This window comes from Protopterus annectens, chromosome 15.part0, assembly GCF_019279795.1.
Source record: "Protopterus annectens isolate FY-2018-M chromosome 15.part0, PAN1.0, whole genome shotgun sequence".
NCBI lineage: Eukaryota > Metazoa > Chordata > Ceratodontiformes > Protopteridae > Protopterus > Protopterus annectens.
The window spans coordinates 76,807,362-76,823,508 of record NC_056749.1 but is presented as its reverse complement, the minus strand read 5'-3'; positions in this window follow the sequence as shown (position 1 = coordinate 76,823,508).

Genomic DNA, 16,147 nt, shown 5'->3' with positions numbered 1-16,147 from the left:
ATGTGTGATCAGCAGAAAGAATGTAGTGTGGAGTTTTGAGAAACAGTTGAATTACATTTTCTGAATTTAAGCTGCCTATTTACCTGCAGCCAAACACCTCAACCATTTCTCAGAGAGGCTGCTGATTTTTTCAATACGTTGAATCAGGCTGATCTTTTACAGTAGCAACTTGTGACAATAGCCGGAGTTCAAATCTGCTGATCTGAATGATACTGAATGATATGTATGTTCATAAACCATTTACTTCATTTCAGCTTTGGCCATTGTTGTGAAAGACATTAGTGCCACTTTTTTTTTGCTTAAAATGAAACTAATTGGTATAAGTTAATAGGAACCATCAAATATGACAAGGGAGTAGATGGGGCAGAAAGTATCATACCTCTCAATCTCTCAGAGCAAGAAACCTGGACAAAGCCAAAACTAATGGTGGGACAAAGGCCCAAAAATAGGGACAGATTTTAAATATTTGCTCCTGTAAACTCAGTTGCTAGAATAACATTGTTATGTATTTTCTGAGAGATATAAAGTCTGAAATTCAAATGCCTGCCATAATTATGTATTATTATTTAGTGACTTCAGTCTTCATTTTGGCATCCCACTATCCCGTTTGAGTGGGCGGGGCTACATGATGCTGTATGCAAAGTTTATGTCAATTAGTATCCCAGTTTTTGGCCAGTTGTACCTACTTTTCAGGGCCTTTGTCCAGATTTTTGAAGTTCCCAAGTTGAGAGGTATGTATTTAGTGTTATATCTTGTATTTAGTGTTATATCTTGTATTTAGTGTTATATCCTGTATTTAGTGTTATATCTTGTATTTAGTGTTATATCTTGTATTTAGTGTTATATCTTGTATTTAGTGTTATATCTTTGCATTCTTTCCTTGCTTTTTCTCTATATTGCATTAACATTTTACTGTTTTTGGATAACCAAATTGCATTATTTTAGTCTCTTCCTTCTATGAGGTACAAGGTTATTTAAGAAAGTTGCACTGAATTCATTTACTGCATCTAATGGGGAAGGTTTTTAGGAACTTCCAGTTAATAGATGACAGTGTAGTAATAAACATTTCTGGGTTAAACTTCGAAAGGGTGCATGTTGTTTTATTGCCCTTTTGTTCTATTGCCATAATTGAGTTTTCTTTTAAATGGCTATAAACTCTGTCAGCATCAATTCCAGTGTATAGTTTATACGTCATCAGAAAGCAAATTATTAGTCTATCATTTTTAGGGTAGCTTGCAGGCTCAATCTTAAGTATGAGCATTGTTTTTCCTGTTGTTAGCCAGGTTGGTGTCTGTTCAGAGTGTGCATATAAATCTTCATGCAAAGATGTTAATACTTTTGACCAGAAGTTAGGTACTGCATCTGGACCTGGGGGGGTTCCAATTAGAGGGTTTCTTTAACTTTGTTTCAATCTCTGTTACTTCATCCCATTTCATATCCTGTAACTTTAAACTTTTTATTCTTTCTTTTAATTATTCTATCCATTTAGCATCTTTGTTATGTTCCACAGGATCTTCATAAATATTCCCCAAAATGTATCTATTTCTTCTTTTTTGGTGGTCTTTCAATTCCTTTTACCTTGTTTCCCAATTCTCTATAAAACTTTTTGGGTCATCAAAAATTGCTTATTTTGTACTTTTCCTTTATATTTATCTGTGTATCTTCTAAGTTTTTCCACCTGTGCTGAGATTTTTAGTTTGTTATTTGCGATAGTGGATGATAGATCCAGATCTGTTCTAATACTGCACATTGCCTTTATCACATCTATCTTCCTAAGTATTTTTGTTGATCTGTTCTCTCTTCTATACTCCTCCAACAGTGACACTTCTTGTCTCAGTTGCTTTATAGTTTTCTCTATTCGATACTTCCATGATGGTATTTAATTTCTCCCCTTCCTTTCCCTGACTACTCTGTGTTTGTGTGGTAGAACTTTCTCAGTTATTAATTTAGCTACACAGTAATATATCCTTTTTACTTCTGTTATATTGCATGGATCTCTATGGACAGTCTTAATTACTGTGTTCATTTGTTTTATCAAACTTCTAACTTTTAGGGTTTTATGGACCTTCTGCAGTCCATTTCTTTCATTGATCTTAATATGTCTATCCATCTCTACCAAATCAAGCAACTCTTCTCTTAGCTCATTTTCTTCTAAACTGAGGGCACATCCCTTGTTTTCCATTTCCTGCAGGCATTCTATACAAAGTTGTATAGCATCTTCCAGTGGCACATTATCTTCAATTTCATCCCGTGTCATCCTTTGCTCTGTCATTTGGGAACTCACTGGCCTATCACTCCTCAGTATTGACTGTGTCAGAGTTTCCAGTTTCCTGTTCCTTCTCTTGCTGTCCAGCTTCAAGTGAACATTTATACTGGTTTCCAGTGGAAGGCTCCAAAATATCTTCATATGGCATCTGATCAGTTGCTTCCCATTCCGCCGGTTCCCCCTTAATTTGGATGTCTATTGCTCTATCCTGTTGTGGTGCTTTCTGAATTAGATTTTCTACACTGAATCCTTCACTTCACAGGTACTCCATAACCTCAGTTTCGATTTCTTTAACTTCTCCATTACTAATCTCCTTTTCTACTTTTCCTCTTTGTCTTCTTATTTTTTGTATTGTAATTTTTCCATGTCTGGATTCCTTTGCATGTATTTCTCTTCAAACAACTTTCGCGCTGTTCGTTTTGTATTGATTAGTTTTGTTTTCTCCTTTGCATATATATTACACCATAGTAAATCTCTTTCTTTCCCATGTCCATATTTCTTCTTCAGATGTTTCCTGATCTTCCTGTTTCTCCTTACCCTGGGGACTAGTTCCGTCATGCTGTCATGTAATCTGTGTTAGACCTTCTACACAAAATCCTTCACTTATAGGCACTCCATAACTTCAACTTCTATTTTTTTAACTTCTACTTCACTAATCTTCTTTTCTACATTCCTACTTTGTGATATCTTTTTATTGTGAAATGTTCCATATCTGGATGTCTTTGCTTGTATTTCTCTTTGAATATCTTTGGGACTGCCTTCTTTGAACATTGATTATATTGATTAATTTGGCTTTTGCCTTTAAATAAATATTGCATCATATCAAATCTCTCTTTCTTTCCGATGTCCATATTTCTTTATTATACCTTTCAAAAATCTCTAGGTTTTGTTGTTTATATTTTCACACTTCCATAGATGCTTCTTTATCCAAAAAGATCAAATTTTCTTGGTCTATATACTGTTTTTCACAAATCTGTTGTATTAATAAACACAACTTTTTATCTAAGGCTTCTAACAGTTTTTCTTGTGGAAGTACTTTTCTTTCCTCTAATTTCTCTCTTAATCTTTTTGTATATCTTGTGTCTGGAAATGCTGGGCTTTTCACACAATAGTAACAGTACATAATAGTAACAGTACATAATAGTAACAGTACATAATAGTTCATAGGTTCATAGGTTCATAGGTTCATACTAGGCTATCTGCCCGAGGGCATTTATAAGCCTAGCCCATAGTTTTGTGGCTTACGCCACCCCTTTAGTTTGGAGAAACTATGCCCATTATTTTGCTGTGCCTCTGTCGAGCAGTGACACTGAGGTAACCCCTGGGGTGTATCTGCGATCTCCCATCCATTGGTCAAGATTCCTCTTGAACAAGGCCAGCGAGGTGCTCTGCCTCACATAAACTGGGATTTTGTTCCACAGCATAGGGAGTCTTTGGGTGATGAATCTATCCCTCCAGCACGTCCTATTAATAACCGTGTCGAGGTTTAAGTCTCCGCCCTTGTGGCTCTGAGGGATCTAGATTTTTGAGATGAAGCATGTTCATCAAATCTGGGTTTGACATGGCCTTGTATGTCAGGCATAGGTCACCTCTGAGCAAGCGGTAAGCAACTGAATATAACTGGAGTTCTTTCAGTCGGGCAGCATAAGACAGATTTTTGAGACCCTTTATCCTTTTGGTGAGGAACTTTTGTGGCCTCTCCAGCTGCTGCAAGTGTCGGGTCAGATACATTCATGGGGCATTGTACTTGATCATTGGTCTGATGAGTGATGAGTATAGGGAGACTATGACTTCCCTTGATCTAGATGTGAATCCCTTCATGATAAGGTGGGCAATGTAGAAGGTCTTCCTAACTACTTTAGCAATATGAGTGTCGAATGAAAGGTTACTGTCAACCTGGGTTCCCAGGTCCCTAATAACTTCTTCTGTGTTCAGGGATTGCCACCTATATGGTAGCTAGGGTAACCTTATTTTTCCCGAAGGGTATGACTATGCATTTCTTGGCATTTAACTTTAGGCCATGGCTCTGGCACCAGTTATCCGTTTCTGTGAGACCCTTCTGAAGGATATCTGTGTCGGATGTGTTTTCAACTACGGCGCCCAGTTTGCAGTCATCTGCAAACTTTGTCAGCCATAACCCTCCTGTGTTTGCTTGTACTTCAGAAAAGTAGATGCCAAACAAGAGTGGCCCCAGGACTGAGCCCTGTGGGACACCACTTGTGACAGGCTTTGAGTCTGACATGGCACCAGCAACTCTGACCCTGTGGGTTCTATGACTCATCCAGTTTGCAACCCATCTTGTAATGTATGGGTTTACATTTAAGTTGATGAGTTTTTCAATGATACCCGAGTGAGGTATTGTATCAAAAGCCTTCGCCAGGTCTAGGTAGGCTGTATGGACTGCCTTTCCCTCATCAATGGCCTTAGTGACTGTTTCGAAAAAGTCAACCAAGTTTAGAAGGCATGATCTGCCTTTGACAAAGCCAAACTGGGTTGGATCCAAAGTCTGCAAGTTCCCTATGTCTTTATTTATGAGATCCATTATGATCCTCTCCATGGCTTTGCAGATAAGGCTTGTCAAGCTAATGGGACGGTAATTTCCAGGGTCGGTGGAGGCACCGCCTTTGTGGAGTGGGACCACAGTCGCTGTGCCACTCCCTAGGTACGTATCCGGAGGTGAGACTAAGATTAAACAGCTGTCCTAACTGTGGGTTTAATTCCTCGTTGAGTTCGTGGAGCACACAGCCGGGGACACCATCAGGTCCCATGGATGCTGTGTTCTTTGCCTTGAGAGAGCAGTTCTCACCTGGGCTAGAGATGTTTGGGGCTACAATCATTTGGTATAGATATCTCTCCTTTAGGGGAGGAGAAGTTTGCACTGAACCTGTCAGCCAGTTGGCAATGTCTGTAGGATCAGTAATCTTCACATCATTTTGAACTAATTCTGAGCATATCTGGGAGTTTCCTCCTAGGTTTCTGACATAGCTAAAGAATGCCTTATGGTTGTCTTTAGAGTCCTTAGCTATTTTTTCTCAAAATTAGCTTTGGATGATTTTATGAGAGCTCTTAGCTTTTACTTATAGTGATCAGGTGTCTTACCTTTTAAGGATTTTGCTCTATCTTGTAGTAGCTTTCTCCTTTTGTTGTAGAGTTTGTTTATGGCTGGGGTCCACCAGACTGGACGCTTGCCTTTGGTACAAAGAGTCTTTGTTTTGCTTGGGATTGCCTGATCCATGCAGCCCTGCAGGTGCTGGTAGAAGGCATTTGTAAGTGATTCAGCGGTTTGAGTAATGTTAACCGCCGCTCAGGGGCCTTAAAGGAGACCACACTAGTCTTTAGAAGTGTGAAGTCGGCTTCGAAGTTCTTTACTGTGGTCTTTTCATTTCGGTGGGGCGGGATGAGGACCTCCAGCGAGATTAGTTTGTGATCAGATCTCACCAGTGAGGGGTATACTTCCGGCATTGAACATTGTGCTCCCATGTTCATGATGATGAGATCAAGTATGTTTTCTCCTCTTGTGGGGATGGTGACTAGTTGTTCCATGGCATTTGAGTTTATGAATTCCAGGAACTTTTGGGCTAGAGTGTTTGGGCTTGAGTAGTGTTCCCAGTCTATATTAGGGTAGTTGAAGTCACCTAGTATGATGGTGTTCGGAGATACATTTATCCCCTCCAGTGTTTTCAGGAAGGCCATATGAGGTTCCTGAGTTTGCGAGGGTGGCCTGTAACATGCTACAAATTGCAGAGCAGTCTTGCCTATGGTTAATTGCACCTGGATGGTTTCCGATGCATCGTGCGATGCCACCAATCTTGAGGTGTGGGTGTCCTTGATGAATATGTATACCCCTCCTCCTTTCTTGGTATTGTCCGGGTTTTGGGGCCGGAACGCATGATATGAGGTAAAACCTGATAGTGCTGGGGTGCTCTCAGGAGCCTTGAACCAGGTTTCTGTCACAGCACAGACATCGATGTTCTCCATACTGAGAAGGGCCTCGAGTGCATCTTCAGGTTGAGACTTCTGGCATTGAGCAGCATTACCCTTAGTTTTTTTTCTTTGTTCTGTTCTAGGGTGGTAGGTTTAGAATTTGAGCCTTGCCTAAAAAGGCACTATGGGGTGGCAAGAGCCTTTGCCAAAATCCGAATCCCAGGGTGACAAGTGCAAGCCGTCCCTTGAAGCAGCGTGGCTTGTCCAGCATGTCATCCCAGGCAGACAGACATTGATCCCCTTTGAATGACACCAGAGTTTAAGCCAATTGTTAAAGCTGATCATCTTATCTCTGTATTGTGGCATCATTCTTGGTGAAGGTAGGATACTGCTCAAGGTCAGGGTCATACCTGCTTGGGCTACATAATCAGAGAGCTCCTCTTTCTCTCTTTTCATGTAGTCCAACGAGGTGCCTCAGGTCATTAACACCAGTGTGGACAATGATTGAGTCACTTGTACCAGCTGTTGAGAGACCTGAGTGCATGCTTATGTGGCGGATTCTAGCACCGACAGGCAGCTTACTGTGACCTTCTCCTTACTCAGTCTGGTGAGCGGACGCCAGTGTGGCTGACTATGGAGTCACCAGTGACTAGTGTGTCTGGCATTGTGTTTGGCCTTAAGGGCTGTGACTGCTTGACACTCTGACTGTGTGGTCTATGTGTTGCAGGTGTTGTGTTCTGAGGTGGTAGTTGTTTGGGTGTCTGCTTTGGTGGCCTCTGCTGTTTTGGTAGATTTTTGATCAGAGCCTCCGAGTATGTCTTTGTGTGTTTATGTGTATGATTTGAGGTTGTGATGGTATTATGTGAGACTGGGTCTATAGTGTGTGTGGTTACCTTCTCCTCCTGTCTGGTCATGCCAGTCCTATGTTGAGAGAGCTCAGCCTCCAGTTTGGCCGTATAGTTGCATCTCTCGCATGTATTTGTGTTTTGTGGGAGGAGGAGAGGGTTGTCTGTGTACATGAGGCAATTGTAACATTGCCTCAATATTCCCAGGTTCACCAGCTGAGCAGGAGAGGACATTAGCAACTGATCCCTCGACATGCTAGAAGGAATAGACAGAAAACGTAAGAAAAGGTTCTGGGGATGTGGGTGACCGAGAAATGGGGTTTGCTTTTTTGGGGTACTTTCTATAACAAGAGTGCTGTATCGAGGTGATAAGTACTGTAGGAGCAAGTGCTTCACTATACAGATAGAGAAATGTCTACTTGGGAGTCAAGTAGAGATAATTTATAGTTGTAGGATACACTAAATAGAACAGTAGTATACTTTGAGGAAGGTAGTTTTAAGGAAAAATTTGAAGAGTGGACTTTAGGTAGCCCTAATAGTTTAAATCTGATTAACCGCTGCCCTAGTGTGCAATGGTAGCAGCTCCGTTAATCGCTAAAGCTACGCTAACGCTGCTTTATAGCAGGGGCTGGAAAAACAGGAAATGACCCAAAATGGCCGATTTAATTACTAGTTGCTGCTTCTAACCACTCCTCTGAGGACAAACAAGCAGCTCAGTATTCCCCACTCCCACTGGTGAGTAAAGAAACTACCTCTGGCCACACAAGAAAATGGAGGAACACAGAAACCAAATACAAAGCCCAGGGATCAGCAAAATCTGATCACTGGAACAACTAGCTAGGAAAGTTTAGAAAAGGAGAAATATTTTTTGTTTTTTTTTTTTGCAAACAGACAGAAAAAAATGCAGTAAATGCTTTGTTTTTGACTAAATTGCTATCAAAGGCTGGTACACTTGATTGTATTAGCCTGTTTGTTACTTTAAACAATACTTTAGCCCACAAGTGCAATCAACAATATAAGCGCACAAAAACAGGAAAATAAGGTAATAAAACAGTAATATAGGCACAAACAGTAGTGCAAAAGCTTAAAATATCGAAAAATGCAAACAAAAAGTTTTAAAAAATACTTATGATCGAGAAAGTTGCTTTTTCTGCTCTCTGCTGGCTTAGGAACTCTGCAGGGGACCATGAGGAGCTATGCCAAGTTCTCTAATGCCAGAAAAGCCTGCCAAAGCATGCTTTATAGCAGGGGCTGGAAAAAACAGGAAATGACCCAAAATGGCCGAGTTACTAGTTGCTGCTTCTAACCACTCCTCTGAGGACAAACAAGCAGCTCAGTACTCCCCACTCCCACTGGTGAGTAAAGAAACTACCTCTGGCCACACAAGAAAATGGAGGAACACAGAAACCAAATACAAAGCCCAGGGATCAGCAAAATCTGATCACTGGAACAACTAGCTAGGAAAGTTTAGAAAAGGAGAAATATTTTTTGTTTTTTTGTTTTTTTTGCAAAAGACAGAAAAAATGCAGTAAATGCTTTGTTTTCGACTAAATTGCTATCAAAGGCTGGTACACTTGAGTGTATTAGCCTGTTTGTTACTTTTAAGCAATACTTTAGCCCACAAGTGCAATCAACAATATAAGCTCACAAAACAGGAAAATAAGGCAATAAAACAGCAATATAGGGACAAACAGTACCTGAAAAGCTCAAAAGATCAAAAAATGCAAACTAAAAAGTTTAAAAAATACTTATGATCAAGAAAGTTGCTTTTTCTGCTCTCTGCTGGCTTAGAAACTCTGCAGGGGACCACGAGGAGCTATGCCTAGTTCTATAATGCCAGAAAAGCCTGCCAAAGCGTGCTTTATAGCAGGGGGCTGGAAAAAACAGGAAATGACCCAAAATGGCCGACGAATTACTAGTTGCTGCTTCTAACCACTCCTCTGAGGACAAACAAGCAGCTCAGTACTCCCCACTCCCACTGGTGAGTAAAGAAACTACCTCTAGTAACAGTACATAATAGTAACAGTACATAATAGTAACAGTACATAATAGTAACAATACATAATAGTAACAGTACATAATAGTAACAGTACATAATAGTAACAGTACATAATAGTAACAGTGCATAATAGTAACAGTACATAATAGTAACAGTACATAATAGTAACAGTACATAATAGTAACAGTACATAATAGTAACAATACATAATAGTAACAGTATATAATAGTAACAATACATAATAGTAACAGTACATAATAGTAACAGTACATAATAGTAACAATACATAATAGTAACAGTACATAATAGTAACAACAGATAATTTCCTTCTTATCCTCAATACTCCACTCTAGTGTCTTTATGACCCTTCTTTGGCCTATCTGTTTTTTTTGATTTTTGTGAACTGCTACTTCCTTCTACAACAGGGGAGCCATACTCCCCCAGGCCTGGCCTAGCCCCACACTGTAGGAAAGTTTCCGTATTTTGCCAATTCTACACTGTCATTTTTTTCCAGTCCTGGCACCAGTGCACCTACCAGGACTGGGCACTTTTTATCCTGGATCTTGTGCAACCAGCTATCTTTTTTTTAATTTTTGACCTACTTCTGTCCATGATATATGCTATATAAATACACTCTATATATCATTGTCGTCTTCATGAGATTTTGTGAAAAACAGGGTCCACCTTATGAAGGTACTCACCAAGACTTGAAGATGAGTTCAATTTCAGCAACACTACTTTCCTTTGCTTGCTGACTTATCTCTCCATTCAGATTTAGCACCCAGTTCCCCATGACCATGCAGTGTACTGCTGGATGAGGCCACCCCCTTCTGTCCTCACTCCAACCCAGTGATGAGCACCGCTCCTCAATGACCTTGTGGCTGGCTATCTCTGGCAACCAGAGATCTGTGGTGCTTCAGTATTGTTACGTTTAGGTAGGATTCTGACTTAGAGGTGTTCAGTCATAATCCCACAGATGGTAGCTTTGCACCACTGGCTCCTCAGCCAAGCACATACACCAAATGTCTAAACCTGCAGTTCCTCTAGTACTGAACGGGATTACTATCACAACAACACATCATCAGTAGGGCAAAACTAACCTGTCTCATGATGATCTAATCTCAGCTTACAGTCCCTATTAGTGGGTGAACAATCCAACGCTTGGTGAATTCTGCTTCATAATGATAGGAAAAACTAACATTGAAGGATCAAAAAGTGATGTCGCTATGAACATTTGGCTGCCACAAGCCAGTTATCCTTGTGGTAACTTTTCTGACACCTCCTGCTTAAAACCAAAAAAGCCAGAAGGATCAATGAGGCCCCACTTTCACGGTCTGTATTCATACTGAAAATCAAGTTCAAGCAAGCTTCTGCCCTTCTATCTTCCCTGATCTCACCTTAGGACACCTGCTTTACACTTTAACAGGTGTACCACCCCAATCAAAGTCCCCAGCTGACACTGTCCCCAGAGCAGGTCACACCCAGATGCCCTGGCGCTTGAAGCCAGAAGCAAGAGCCCCGGTGGGGCACACCTCTCTGCCTCACCAGGTAAGTGAAAAAATGATAAGAGTAGTGGTATTTCACCAGCAGCTGAGGCCTCCCACATATTCTACACCTCTCATATCTCTTCACAGTGCCAGACTAGAGTCAAGTTCAACAGAGTCTTCTGTCCCCACTGATTCTGTCAAGCCTGATCCCTTAGGTAGGCAGGGACAGTGGTTGTATAGATTAGCAGATGGTCACTGAGACAATCAGACATTGTACCAGAGGTGGTGTATTTGCTAGGGTCTGATACAAACATCCAGTCTAATAGGGAATTTGATGTCTTGTTATACATAGTGCTAATAATTAGTTGTGTGAAACCAAACACGTTCACACCAGATGCAGGGGGGAATTAGAGTTTCTGTCCAGCCAAATGACATTCACATCACCTAGTAGTCTTTTTTTCTTGTGAAATGGTTATGTATATCCAATATAGGATATCTTATATTATAGCTGTATTGTTGCCAGGAGGGATGTAAAGAACAGTAATTCATATTTGTTTATAATTGTTTAATTTCAGGAAAGTAATAAGAAGCTCTGCTGAATTGAATTTTGTTTTTTATTTGTTATATGGAGAAATGTGGTAGTCGTTGGGAAATATTAAAGCAATAACACAACCCTTCCACTTTATACAGTTATTACACATGATATTATGGCCAGGAGGTATAATTTTGGAGTAATTTATACTGGGTTTAAGCCAAGTTTCAGTTGGGTGTAAACTAGGCATGTTGTTCAGAAATTATATTTCTTATGCTTATAAAATTTATGGCAGAAAAAGTTAGATTACTGTGGTTGGGGGTTGAATGTTGTAGGATTAAAGTAATGTATGGAAGAGAATTGTCTTTATGTTCATTGAGATAGGTGGGGCCATGATTAGGGTAAACGTCACCTCCTAGAAGGGTTTTAGTATATTGGGAATTATTGGCAACCCCTAACCGGGAAAAGCCAAAAGAAGAAGAAGAAGATTGATGCTTGTTTTTTGGAATGTATTTTTCCACTTAATTTTGTTTTGGTTTCAGTTCAAATGAAATTAATCAGTCCATAATTGGAGTAAAGATGAGGGCTGTGATGATGTGAGGTATTGGAAGCTATGCCAGGAGAAGTAGGGCAGTTGATATGTAACATATGCCAGTATAGCTAGCTGGAGTTTTGTAAAGAATTATATATCATTTCTATATCAAACTGATTTGTATAGATGCTTGTGTTGAAAAATTTATTTGTAAAGCTGCTTGTGTTAAAAATGTAACAACAGTGTGACCTGCTAGACAGAAAAAGAATTACACTTGTATGTCAGACTGTATTATAACTATTGAAATTAATATTGTAACAGAGGATACTAGAAGAGAAGAGGTTAAGTTCAGCTCCAGCTAACTTTGAAAAATAGTATGAAATTAAATTACTTAATTTAGGCCGTAAAGATTGTATCTTACAGTTCTGATTGCAGCCATAGTTAAAATGTCTGTGCCAGAGAATGGTTTATTAGCTCCTGTTGGAAGAGGGGAAGTGTTTTGTTGTTTTTTGACTTCCAGAAGTTGCAACAGATCTTATCAAACATGTATGTGCAAGATTCTGGTTCAGTTTCCAGTAATGGGGGTAGGATGAGAACCAGAAGTCAGATGACCCGATGTGTGTGTTGCCATTCTGTAATCCATTAATACTAGATGAGACTGAAATCTCAGAGCAGCCTGTTTTTGGAACCTAACAAAGAAGGACCCCTCACCTACTTCAACTTGCCTGAAGAAACTGTTGTCCAAGGGTAAAAAGGAACAAATTCCAAATCAGAAAAACTCCATCCTCCACCTCAACAAGCAAATTAGACCACTAGTGAAAACCTCCAAACCCAGTTATGAGTCAAAACTAGCCTCTGAAACAAACAGAAACCACAAGTCCTTCTTTGGTTATGTTAGGAACCTCCATGGCAAAGTCCAAGTTTCTTCTGAATTAGTACTTAATGGTACCACTTACACTGATCCTGTTGACTTAGCCAACCTGCTAGCAGATAGGTTCAGTGAAAACTCCACTCCCCTATCTCCCCCAAAGGCCCAGTCGACATCCCTGATACTTGTTCCGCACCTCACATCTCCATAGATCAAGTATTAAAGGCCCTATCCAAAGCAAAAAAAAACAGCTTCCATGGGACCTGACAAGGCTGTATTCTGCACCATCTCCAGCAAGAACTAGCTTTATCATTGAGTACCCTGTTTAACCACAGCCTAATTACAGGCTTCATTCCAGCAGAGTGGAGAACTACCATTGTCATCCCCTTGCACAAAGGTGGTGCCACTACTGACCTGGGAAAATATCACCCCATTAGCTTGAAAATTCTGATCTGTAAAGCCATGCAGCATATTATTATGGATCTCATAAACAAGGACATATGCAATCTCCAAGCACTTGACCCACCCAGTTTGGGTTCATCAGGGGCAGATGTTGCCTATTGAACCTAGTTGACTTCTTTGAGACTGTCACCAAGGCCATGGATGAGAGAAAGTCAGTACATACAGCTTATCTTGACCTGGCTAAGGCCTGTGACATAATCTCCCACTTTGGCATCATCGTAAAGCTAACACAACTTGCTGTTAATTCCTATCTCATCAGATGGGTGGCCAACTGGCTGACAGGACCCACAAGGTCAAAATAGGTGCCACCACCTCTGACAGCAGACCTGTCACTAGTGGTGCTCCCCAGGGATGTGTCCTGGAACCCCTACTATTTGTCATCTACTTCTCAGAGGTCCAGGCAAAGACAAAGGGCCTGTGGCTGACCAAGTTCATGGATGACTGTAAGTTGGGTGCTCTCATTGACTCCCCAAAGTACGTTAACATACTGCAAGATGGTCTCACAGCTATGAATAACTGGTGCCAAAGTCATGGCCTTAAGTTAAACACAAAAAAATGTATTATTATACCATTCAGAAAAAACATGTTCCCTGCTGATTACCACAACAACGGCAACCCCCTAAGCACTCAACCTGTGGTGAGAGACCTGGATACTCAGGTTGACAACAATCTCACATTCGACCATCATGTGGCGTCAGTGGTCAGAAAAACCTTTTACTTGGTTCATCTCATAAGTAAAGGGATTGCATCCAGAAAAAATGAGGTTATTACCTCTCTGTACTCCTCCCTCATTAGAGCTATAATTGAGTATAATGCCTTGTTTGGTATGTACCTCTCCAAACACCTGCACCAGCTGGAAAGGCCACAGAAATACCTCACAAAGAGAATCCATGGCCTCCGACACCTGTCCTATGTGGACAGGCTGAAATCACTTATCACTCTGCTCGGTATCATACAGATTGCTCAGAGGTGACCTGTCTCCATATCCGTAAGTCTAACTCTTCATGCATTACCCACTTGATAGGCCTAAATCTAATATGCAACATCATCAAAACCTGCTGGAGAGACAGGTTTGTCTCCCAGAGGCTGCCCCTTCTCTAGAATAGACTTCCCATACATGTCAAACAGAATACCTCGCTGACCCACTTCAAGCGCAACCTTGATGAATGGATGGGAAACCACAAATTTGTCCCAGGGGTTCCATCTATGTCCCTCATTGACAGGGGTGACAGGTGCTGACTGTGGTTTATTTTTTGGGGATAATCTCTTGGCTAGGCTTGTAAGGGCCCTAGGGCCATTAGCCTAGTAATGTCCTATTATCCTAGTAACTGACCAGGGAATAGTAATTCTTTAGATCAGTCAGGAAAATATAGTGAAATAAGTAAGTATTGTTTCTCTGTTATTGTGTGAATCTATTCATTGTGTTATTTTAATATTTCCTGTGATTGAAAACTCTAGTGTTTATTGTAAATAGATATTCAGTATTTTCATGTGCTTTTATTATTTATTATTAAATATTTTTGAACTTTTCATTGTGGCTGGTCCTTTAGAGAGTATTTTAACATTTGAGAGTACTTATTCTATTTGGTGATTCTGTGGCCACTCCTGAAAGCCTTACTGCATTGGTCAAACACTATCATTTGTATTAATATTAATTTCAGTTACTATAACTGGGTACCTTTGCAAGAGCCTTAGAGTAGCTGGCTTTGGAGTATCTGCTGGCAGTGTAACTATGTTATAGTCTGGGCAGAAGGGGGCATAACAAGTAAATCTGTACTAGCCTTTCCCAGATCTGTGTGTGTGTGTGTGTGTGTGTGTGTGTGTGTGTGTGTGTGTGTGTGTGTGTGTGTGTGTGTGTGTGTGTGTGTGTGTGTGTGTGTGTGTGTGTGTGTGTGTGTGTGTGCAGATCAAATCTCCAAGAATGTGTGTGTCAGCTGCTTGTAGCAGGGACAAGAAGCATTTTTCACAGAGAGGGTGCTGAAGAACTTGGCTTGGACACTCAGCTAAGGGCTCAGCTTTACAGCTGTGTCAGTGGGAAGTGTCACTGGGGCCCTGGAGAGAGAAAGAAAGATCCAGACCCTGGACTGAGTGCGTTCCTTGTGTGCTCCTAAGGGAAATTGTGCTTGATGCAGAGAGCTGCATCTATTAATACTGGGTGAATACATTTTTGTTCCATGTGAATGTACCTCTCCGTATCAGTGGTGAGGATTCAGGCTTGTTGATTACAGGCCCAGAGAGAGGATGTCACAAGGGGCATTTGGTGCAATATGTGGAGAGTATAGGGAGGAAGTATGAACAGGTGGTTGGGACAGAGGTAAAAATATGTTGAGAGCTAATATAGTCATGGAAGGATGAGAGATGACCCAGTAGCAAGAGAAGAATAGAGGATAAGCTGAGGAGTAGCATGATTAAATAAAGGGATGTGTATGTTATAAGTATGCAAGAAACAAAGAATAGTGAGAATAGAGTGAAAAGGTTTTTGCAAGTGTTTGTAAATGGAAGTGAAGCAATATTCAATGTCTGAGAGTGAGTTTAACACACGTTAAAGAAAAAAATAAAAACGATAATAAAAAGAGCATTTGAGGTAAGCAGGAGACAGGTAATGTAATCCAAAGGGCTTGAGTGAACTCTGGTATCCCACCTCTGACCCAGAAGGTGACAAGACCAGCAAGAAACAGAGTACAAAGGATTAGTCCAGATAAAATCACTTTAGCTAACAGATCTAGGAGATTCTCTCTTTGACACCCTCCATATGGGAGGAATAAAGATGCCTTGTTGAAGTTTCAAGTACTTTATACTGTTAAGTGGGTAGAGAGACAAGTGTTGAATGTATTGATCATTTTAAAAGCCTACTTTTATGAGGCTGTTACCAAACGTTATTAGTCTGTTTTGTAACACATGTAATATGAGAGGCTTTGTCTGCATCTGTGGGGCTCATATTCCTTGAAGCCAATTATGAAAGCTTTGTTACAGAATTTTTTCCAGTCTATCACATCTAATATGAGAGGCTGTGCCCACTTTTATGGGGTATCTGCAGTAAGAGTGAGAATGCCCCTGCACTCAGAGCATGGTTCTATGATGTTCCAGTATGGGGTCTTCACTATCAAGCTTCTTCCCAAGTCTAGGAGTTATTGATGGCTCTTCTGTTCAGATTCTACATCTCTTCATGTTTCAGATGGTGAAGTTAGTGCAAAACAGGGCTAGAAAGTTTTGTGTTTCACTAGATAAAGGG